The following is a 10,596-nucleotide window of genomic DNA, read 5'->3' on the forward strand; positions in this document are numbered from 1 at the left end:
AAATGATCGGAGGATTTAAAGCTAGGGTTTCTAGAAAAGTAGTAGGGATAATAGAATAGGTCAAGAACCCATAGATCCGTAATAAAACAAGAAGAAGTTCTTACTCACAAACGGAAAATGACCTGAGATAGGCTGATAAACAAAGTTCCAAACCGGAACCAGTTGGGGTTCCCTTGAGAAAATCTCAAGGATCCAAGGAATCGAAGAGCCATGGCGTGTGGAAGACCAAGTCCGTTCGGAGAAGACATAAAAACATCGTAGGAGGGGTTCACGCCGGTGACAGCGTTTTAGGGTTAGGATTAGGATTAGGTCTCAAAGAGAATTTAGAGTGGAAGGGATTTGTGCAAATGAGATAATGGGGTAGGGTTTGGGGGGTGGGGGCGTTGGATTAAAAAAGGAAAGAAATAACGTGGACCATTGATCTGGGAGATCAACAGCCGAAATTAAATGGGGTAGGTGGGTTTCAGGTTTGGGTATGGGTTAATAGGGTGTAGGTAGGGTTTTTAATTGTAAAATTGGGCTGTAAATTGGGGTCTGATTTGGCTATAATTGAAAGCCAATTTGGCTATAATTTAAATAGCCAGTTTTTCCCTATTTAATTTATAAAAAAATAGTAATAACTTCTGGAAAATAATTTAAAATGCTAAAATGATTTATAATAGATAATAAGCAATTTAAAAATACAGGATCCAACTTTATGCATATAAAACATAATTAAATCTTAAAAGGGCTAATATTGCAATTATGTGCAATTTAGCTTTAAAAATACTAAATGCAATTATAATAACCTTAGCCATATTTTAGCATAAATATAGAAATCCAATAGATGAATTATCAACAAAATAATTTTGAAAAAAAATATTGGAGATTTTATGGATAAAAAGGGAGAAAATAAATCAATTTAAAAACTTAAAATTATGGAAAAAATAATAAAAACCTTGGACATGCTTATATATGCATATATATGCTATTTTGAAGGTATTTTGCATATTTAAAATATATAGAGAAAAATTGGGTATCAACAACCGTGTCTAGTAGCGTCTTGTTTATGAGTATGTTGTGCACCATACTTATAAGCACGAGGATACAAGATATTTGGGACTGGAACTCTTTCTACTTAATCAAGATTGTGTGGTAGAGTTCAATTGTAAGAATTCAAACTCTTAAATTAGATTTTATTAGTAATACAACGATACCTACATCCACAAAGACCTATGGTAAGAGATTGAATGTGTCTATGGAAGAGTTGAGTAAGAGGAACTCTATTTTGAATCATGCTTATGATGAGTAAATTTAAAGTTCTTAGTAAATTATTTGCGTAGTAAGACGTGTAAGTTTCTTGATAAGGAGCCCAAAGTAATGAATATGTATCCATCCATATGTTTTAAAAAGCAATGAGAGAATCAGAATGTAGATACAAGTTTAAACAAGTAATAGAAGCAAGGTGAAGAAGGGTACGAGGTACCTAGTTAGTGAAGATTATTATTTTTGAAAATTCAGGCAGAGAAATATAAGTATTCTGAGTTACCTTCAATAGTAATTGAGGTATGTACAATTGGTCACCCCTATATTTGTTATATCTTATGGGAGCTAACAGATATAGTTTAAGAGAAGGATAGGATAACAAAATACAGATGGGGTTAGAGTAATCCAAAATGGTGGATGAATTGTTAGCATTAGCTGACATTTCCTAAGGATATTGAAAACGTTGTAATAGTTCTCCTTGTGAGATAGCCAGATGGTACACTGTAAAATAGTATAGTTACATATGAATACTAGCATGTTCATAAAATTTAGAAGATAGGCACTGGAATCCTAGAAGGGATAAATATTTACCTTAGTATGGATCACGTTACTAGTAAAGAGAGAATGTTAGGCGAACTGAAGAGCCAGCGGATAGAGCAGGGGAGCTAAAAGCAAAAGAATATTTTATTAATGTTTTCAGAATAAGGTAATAGACGAAAATATTAACAGGAGAATAAGAAGAGAGTAAATGAAGTATTATGATTAAGATGTAATAAATAGGTGATGATGGTAAATCAAAATATGACAGGGTGATAGAGTCTATAATCAAGTGAAGGAAAAGACAAGAGTTGAATGACCTCGAGAAAATAAAGAGTATAAACCATAAAGTCATTATCTGCAATTCGAGAAATTAGTTGGTGACTCCAACGTACTAACCAAAATGAAAAGTTAGACCCCTGGAGTAATAGAAATCAGCATGGGCTAGTGAACAAGATATACTGAACATGAATTAGGGATCGAAAGATTTGATAATAGTGGACATCGCGAGAATTTGAAAGATCGCATTCCAGCAATAATAGAATGGACAACAGAAAAATGACCTTTTTAGGAAGACGCTTCCCTAAAGCAAGAACTGTGAGCATGTCATGCCCCAAACCTAGGGAGATGTGGCTGACACCCAGTGCCGAGCTGGCTCGAGCGAACCACTCTTAAACTCATGATCATTCGACTAAAACTAGAACATATATAGGTCAAGTTGGCTGAACGTTTTCTTTTTGTACCTATCATGGGCCAACATGGTGACAACTCATAATGTACAACTGTAAGTGGGCAATACTATATCAATAAACAATCGTTCTTAAAACAAGAATAAATATGGGCCGTCAAGGACTCTGATATACTGTACAAAATGAACCTTTCTCTACAAATCCTCTAAGATTATTTGACATCAAATAGGATAGGGTACCGTCCTACCCATAAGTCTGTAGCAAAACACTGACAAGATGACTCATAGACTTGGCTACACTCCAAATGAGGTAGAGTCTTACCGATCCTTTGCTGAATATCAATCTTGTCTATCATGATGGTTCGTCAAACTGATTATCTATACCTGCAGGCATGAATGCAGCGTCCCCAAAAAAAGGAGTCAGTATAATGTACTGAGTATGTAAGGCAGAACTGAAATATAACAATAAGTCAACATTAATTGAAGACATATAAAAATTAACCTGAATCATTGAAGTGCCACCGTATATGCATATGTATTATACTTATATATATATATATATATATATATATATACAATGCTTCTCTTTGAGACTATTATCCATATCGTATGATGCATGACTACCCAACTGATCAGTGGTAACTGCCCGACCGGCCGTAGCATGGTGGTAAATGCATGACTGCCCGACCAGCCTTAGCTCGGTGGTAAACGTATAACTGCCCAACCGACCGTAGCTCGGTGGTAAATGAATATGCATGACTGCCCACCCGGTGGTAAATAATGATACATAACTGCCCAACCGGTGGTAACTGCCCTACCGGCCGTAGCACGATGGTAAATGCATGAATATGCATGTATCACTATATTATAAACATTAACATCTTTATCAAATACCTCAACCACAAACATGCTATCAATGTCCACCGCCCATTAGAATCACAATCAAACACTAACTTCAAAAGGCAAGTTCTCATTTTCCATAATATTTCAATTTAATACTTTTTTGGCTAATTCTCGGAGCTTAAGTTAAAAAAATGTGTTTGTTTTTTAATATTAGAAAATTACAGATCATCTTTATACTTTATAATCTTCACCCTTTTCTTTTTATAGATAATTAGCTCGGGAGATACATCTTCTTTCCTTAAGTCAATTGCTTATGAAAGTCACGGAAAGGATAAATATTCTTGCAAGAACGTATTACTAGCTGAAACTATCTTTGGAAACCAACAGATAAACAATACTAGCTGAAGACTATTCTTCTTGCGGACATAGTATATCAGTTGACAAACACTTTCTTGTATTTTAACATCTTCTATTAGAACAAATTAGTTGTGATTGTAGGTGCATACGTCACTTATGTTATGAACATTAGTATCTTTATCATATACCTCAATAGGGAACTAGATACGTATTTAGACATGCTTGAATATTACTTTATGAGAATGAATATCATGAACATCCTTAACTGCTAAGAGTAGAACCACTTATGGAATATCATTACGTTAGACGTATCATCACATAGATCATGCCAAAAGAAAGAAGGATTAACCTTAACATAGTTGGAGTAGGGAAAAATCCGTATAATATTCTTGACCACTCGAACCCGATGTCTAGCTTCCAAGTGAGTAAATGAAACAACAAACCACTAAGGGCTTGTTCAGAATTAATAAATTTTCCTAGTTTCTCGTGCTTTGCATGTACTTGATATTTTGCTTATTGGTTGCGTTATTCAACACAAGGTTTAGAAGCTTTTGTTTTTTGGATCATAACAACAACATTATTCCTTTTTATATCCACTTTACTTCATATTATAACTTGGCCACATACCCCCTACATATGCCACCTCATTAAGTGAACTTATGAGTCATATTTTCCTAAACCATTTGCTGTCATGTGGGTGTGGGATGGAAAATTTTAATATTTATCTACTTATTAGGTAATTAGGTAATGTCCCGTTACCCGGTAATTAACCAATTACCCACAAAATTAAGAATTGTCTCAAATTACTTGAAACTCTACTTATTTTTGATACTTTATACACCTTACTACCGTGGTCATGTGGTACCATATAAAATAAATACATACACTATTATTTCATTTACATATATTTTCTCAGCATATAATTTTTCTAATCTCATATAAAGATTACAAATTTTCATACATTTAATTGATAAAATGGTAAAAAGATAACCTTCTTTTCTTCTGAAAGAAATAATTCATATCTTTAAAATAAAGAAAATATTATATACTTTCTTATATTACGTGTATAATTTAAAGTAGTAATATTAATAACTATATGAAATTAATTTTTTTTACAAACTATTTTACAAAAATGTTCCACTCAAAATACCTTATATAACGGTGTCAATATTGTTATACTCACGGGATGTAACAGACAGAGTTAATATTAAGAAACTAAGTGTGCCAGTTCACTAGGTGTCACCCTCGTGCATAACAAAATTCAATTATCCTTGGTATAGAAGGGTTATCGCAAGGTGAGTAAGATGTCAGTGAAGATGTGAAAAGACGCCAAAGATGATGAGGTAACTATAGAATAGTAAAGGAAGAATTCGGTTAAAAGGCCAACAGACTGAGATTGCATTTATTCAGATCCCACAAATATGTTACAACTCCAGAACATTATGCAAGCACGATACTGGGGAGAGGAAGTAAGGGTTCCTGCCCGAGATATTATTGATAATTAAGTGTGAATAAATATTTGATACATAAGGAGCCAATGCGAGAGGTAAGTTAAGACAAAGGAAATAATCCAATAGAGATTACACGAAATATGGATATGAAAATGGACCAACAAGTAGTTAGTAGTTAATTTAGGAAGAGTCTAGGCATGGCTAGACAAGATGACACAGATAAATCAACAGATCATGCAATACAAACGCAATGAACCATAACATAGGGAATTCAGTCTCGCATATATGACATCGTGATCCTTGAAAAATATTCAGATACGAGGTGGGGTGGTCAAAGATACTGTATAAGTGTTATGAAACTAAAAGAAAATTTCACTAGGGAGACAGTCAAAATTTCAGTTTAGTGCCAAACCTACAGCACAAGGGTGTAGAGGTAAGTAACTAAGGATAATTATAGGCGAGTAAGAACATTAAAATTTCCTTCAGTATATGATGTAATTTGGTCGCCGCTTTATGGGAGTCAGAGGGTTTCCACAGTGTACTACCCTGAAAGGCTAGCTGAGAAAAAAAGGAAGAAGGCTTCAATCTAAGCATAGTGGCCTAAAGAAGAAATGGTCTTGTGACAATAGTCTTATGGCAACATTATATGCAGTCCATAAGTGTGACGACCCGGCCGGTCGTCTTAAGAATTTACGCCCCCATCCCCTATTAACTGCTTTTCCCATGTTTATTTCTGCTATTTTGATTTGCCGGGATATTCAGTTTTGTGTTTCAGAGAGTTTTGGGACGCTTAGTCCCTAAATAAGAGCTTAAGTGTTGGAAAGTTGACCGCAGTCGAAACAGAGTGAAACGACCTCGGAATGGAAATCGGATGGTTCCGTTAGCTCCGTTGGGTGATTTTGGGCTTAAAGGTATGTTCAGACTGTGTCTTAGAGGCCCGTAGCTAATTTAGGCTTGAAGTGCCGAAAGGTCAAATTTTGAAGTTTTCGGTTCGATAGTGAGATTTTGATCCGAGGGTCGGAATGGAATTCCGGAAGTTAGAGTAGCTCTGTAGTGTTGAATGTGACATATGTGCAAAATTTTAGGTCATTCGAAAGAGGTTTGATAGACGTTTTTATCGAAAGCGTACTTTTAGAGTTTTTGGAAATTTTAGGCTTGAATCCGTTGGTTGATCCATCGTTTCGATGTTGTTTTAGGTGTTTTAAGGATTGGTATAAGTTTGGACAGTGGTATTAGACTTATTGTTTCCTTTAGTTGAGGTCCCGGGGGCCTCGGGATGATCAGATGGTTGACGGAACGATTTTGGAGTTTGGAGTTGCAGCTTCAGCTGCTGATATCTGTCATAACTGCACCTGCGGTTTGGATTCTGAAGGTGCAGAGTTGCAGAAGTGGCGGAGCAATCGCAGAAGCAGAATTGAGGAGGATCAGCAGGTTCCGCAGATGCGGGAGACTTACCGCAGAAGCGGTACCGCATCTGCGAATAGGTAATCGCAGGTACGGAATCTAGTCTTTAAGTGAAAGGTCGCAGGTGTGACCATGTCCTCACAGATACGGGACCGCAGATGCGGAAATCGCTAGGCAGAAACATATAAATACTTGCCTTCGCAAAATTTAGCTATTTTTCAAACAGGAAGAAGCTTGGGGAGCACTTTTCAAGAGGGATTTTCGGAGGAGTTCATTGGGGTAAGATCTTTGGTTGCTAAACTCTTTATTGGAATGATTTTTATCAATTTAAGCATGAAAAATTAAGGACAATCAGTGGTAATTTGTGGGTTAGGGCTTGACTAATTAGAGGCCTTTGAGTGATTATTTGAGGGACCAATTGATGTCCGATTTTGGTACTTTTGGTATGACTAAACTCGTGATAGTGTAAAGATTCTGGAAATGTAAATTTTACCTAATTCCGAGACATGAGCCCGAGGGGCATTTTGGTCATTTTACCTAATTTCGTGTATTAGCTTAGAATTTCTTTGTAGAATCAGATACTTTAAGTGTTATTTAAATTATGAAATTGAATTGAATAGATTTGGGCCATTTGGAGTTGAGTACTCGTGGCAAGAGCGTGGTTTCGGATTCATTTGAGCTGGTTCGAGGTAAGTGACTTGTCTGACCTTGTGTGGGGGACCTTCCCCTTAGGATATGGTATATTTGATAATTTAAATCCCTGTACGTGAGGTGACGAGTACATATTTGAGCTAATTGTTGAAAATTCAGCTTTCTTTAAGTAATTTCAATTGTGTTCCTCTTTCCTGTTTCATTTTACTTGCAATTTAAACCTGCTATTAGCTTAGAAAAAGCATGTCTATGTGACTTAACTATTTGTTTTCTTAAATTATCTTAATTGAATTATGTGAAGCATGTTAAATTAGAATTACCTATTTTACTTGGTACGAAATTGAGCTTAGTTGGGTATTCTTGCGTTGTTGCTATGAGTTTTACTTTGGGACTACAGGACGGCATCCCGAGAGATCCCATGTACGTATTTATGATTTGAACTAAGGTACGGGATACCAGGAGATCCCTAGAACATATATTGAGGATACCAAGAGATTCCTAGCATATATTGAGGATACCAAGAGATCCTCGGTATACCAAGAGATCCCTTGTACACATTGAGGATACCAAGAGATCCTCGGGATACCAAGAGATCCCTGGCATACATATTGAGGATACTGAGAGATCCCCAGTTATCATCCTTGTTATGAGTGGTATTTTTCTTGTATTTTGTTTTTATCTCTATTTCAGTTATTGTATTCCTTATTATCCTGTATTAGATTCTTACTGCAGATTCTCAATTGTACAATTTCTCTTATTTTGTCATCTCTATATTTATTTAATCTCAGTAGGGCCCTGACCTTCCTCGTCACTACTCGACCAAGGATAGGCTTGGCACTTACTGAGTATTGTTGTGGTGTACTAATGCCCTTTCTGCACATATTTTTCATGCGCAGATCCAGGTATATACTTCGAATCAAACTTACCATTCTTGAGGCGAGGCGACCCTTCAGAGACTTCGAGGTATATCTGTCGCGTCCGCAGACCGAGGAGTCTCTCTCCATTCTTTCTTGTAGTTACAACCCTTCTGTATTTACTTTGTTTTAGAATATTCTGGAGTTAGAGCACTACGTAGTATCCTTAGCTTGTGATTCATGGGTTTCTGGGTTTTGGGGCATATGTATTAGTTTTTTTGAGAGTTAAATATTGTGTATGCCGAACGACACTTTTAAACGTTGTTTTATTAGTCTATTTCAGTTTTAAATCATTTTCTTTCGCAAATTTATTTATCTTCCGCATTTTAGGCTTACCTAGTCGTAGAGACTTGGTGCCGTCATGATGGTTCACAGAGGGCAAACCGGGGTCGTGACAATAAGAAAGTGGCACATATCGTAGCTAAGTAAAAAAAGGTCAAAAGTAATATTCGAGATCATATGGGTTCCATGGAATTCCACTATGTGTAGGAACTAAGATATGCCAAGTATTCATGCTAAAAGTGGCAGAACGACCAGGAAAAGTTGTTGCTTACATTTAAAGACACTAAGAAGGCACGAAAGAAAATCTATTGTGCTAACAAGTTAATGGAAAGTTACAAGAAGTATAAATAGATGTGTAGGTTGCAAGCTAAAGTAAGGTAGAGCAACAAGGTTTTAGGTAGATAGGACTAATGATAAGAAAAGGAAGGTGAGAAAGTGACAAGAATAAGTAAGTCCTCCAAATTAAACCCATCAAAACAAGATAGATGATGGTTTCTATAAGTTATAGAAAGCTCAGTATAGCCTGAATAAACTCAGAGGATTCAAAGGCTAGGATCAGTTAGAAGAGATTGAATGCTTCCCTGATAGTAGAATAAGGGAATGCTGTTTAGGCCTTTGGTTGAGTAATAATTTAAAGAAAAGGGATTTCATGAATTGTACAGGATAAGACTACCCCCATAAGATGAATTACGTTGGGATGTTATGAAATACTATTATTGAAGTATAGTATCGTGCCTAGGTGGATCGGGAAAATCACTTTCAATGTTCCTCGATTGCAATGCGAGCCCTAGTGACAATGTATTACATAAGTGGTTTCAAGTTATCAGTGGTAGATTATGGATGAACATTAAGTTAATCAATAATCGATGGATAAATGTTACAAAGTATGAGATGAGATTAGGCCGTCATTCTTAAGATGAACAGTAATGAGGAAGCATTAAAGGACTTAGATTTATATATATAGGATAAGCAACGAGAGAGTAACCTGGAGTTGGGTAGCAGAGCTTGGTAACAATAAACTGAAGTAAGTGTTATGGTATATTATAACCTACCTAGATGTAGTAAAGCTATAAGCATAGATAACCAAGGATATGAAACAAGATATAGCAATAGTCGTGCGTTCGACTAAGTACCAAGTGAAGGACTTTAGTACACCTATAGATTCCTAGAGTGAGAGCTTGTCATAGTTCTGTATATATTCACAAAGTGAGGCCTACAGACTAGCTAAAAGGAGAGAAGAGTTGCATAGACGCGTATACAAGGAAAAAGTCGTACAAAAAGCATGACAGAAGGTAGCAATAGTTACGAGTATGGAAGAATTCTGACCATAAGTCATTGAGTGAGAAAGAAGCCTAAAGGGGGACGAATGTTTCTTAGGGGGGAATGATGTTACACCTCATATTTTTGAATGTGAGAGTACGTCGTATGTTAATTGATGCAAGCTCAGAAAAGAGATCCTATTTGAAAGTACATAAAATAACTTAATTATTTTAACTTGGAGGTTACAAATATTTAAGATCATGAATAACAAGTAACAAGAGGGTTGTAAAGCTTAAAAGCTAGACGAATTGAAGAAAATAAGTTTCATAGAAAGTCGACAAGTTTGGAATGTTATAAAATGTACTTTTGGGGTAAGACTAGGGTTATTATCATTATGAGGTTATTTTATGAGTTATTTTAGTCGTATAATAGTCATGTATTAAGTTTTAAAGTCAATCTAGTTGTGGAATAAAAGTTGGCAAAGGTCATCACAAGTTACATTCATAATGTGATGAAAATTAGGTCAAATATAGCTGAGCTTTTCTCCTAATATACTTTCAGTTAAGGGATAATCCACATACCAAATTGAAGTTCTACAAGTATAGTTGCCAAAATATTAAACTGTTTGTCCATATGACGTCAGAGTAGAGAGATCTTTTTGTTTTCGCAAGACTACAAGCAGTTTCCATGGAACCCTCTTAGGCGGTGGGTGATTCTCCAAATTTTAAAGATTGGGGCAACGCTCATTTGGGGTCATTTGTCGACCCAACCAGACCCTATAATCTCCAAAAACACTCTCAATGTAGGATCCATGATTCTATAGTGAAAACCAAAGATAAGAACATAAATCCAACACTAGAAATCACCTGGTGCTTCACAGATCGTAGTTCTTAATCTTGTGGTTATTTAGAATGATCCTCCCGAGTGATGTAACCTCAGATTTCGTATTTTTCTTGTTCATTAA

Source organism: Nicotiana tabacum, chromosome 1 (assembly GCF_000715075.1).
Source record: "Nicotiana tabacum cultivar K326 chromosome 1, ASM71507v2, whole genome shotgun sequence".
Classification (NCBI taxonomy): domain Eukaryota; kingdom Viridiplantae; phylum Streptophyta; class Magnoliopsida; order Solanales; family Solanaceae; genus Nicotiana; species Nicotiana tabacum.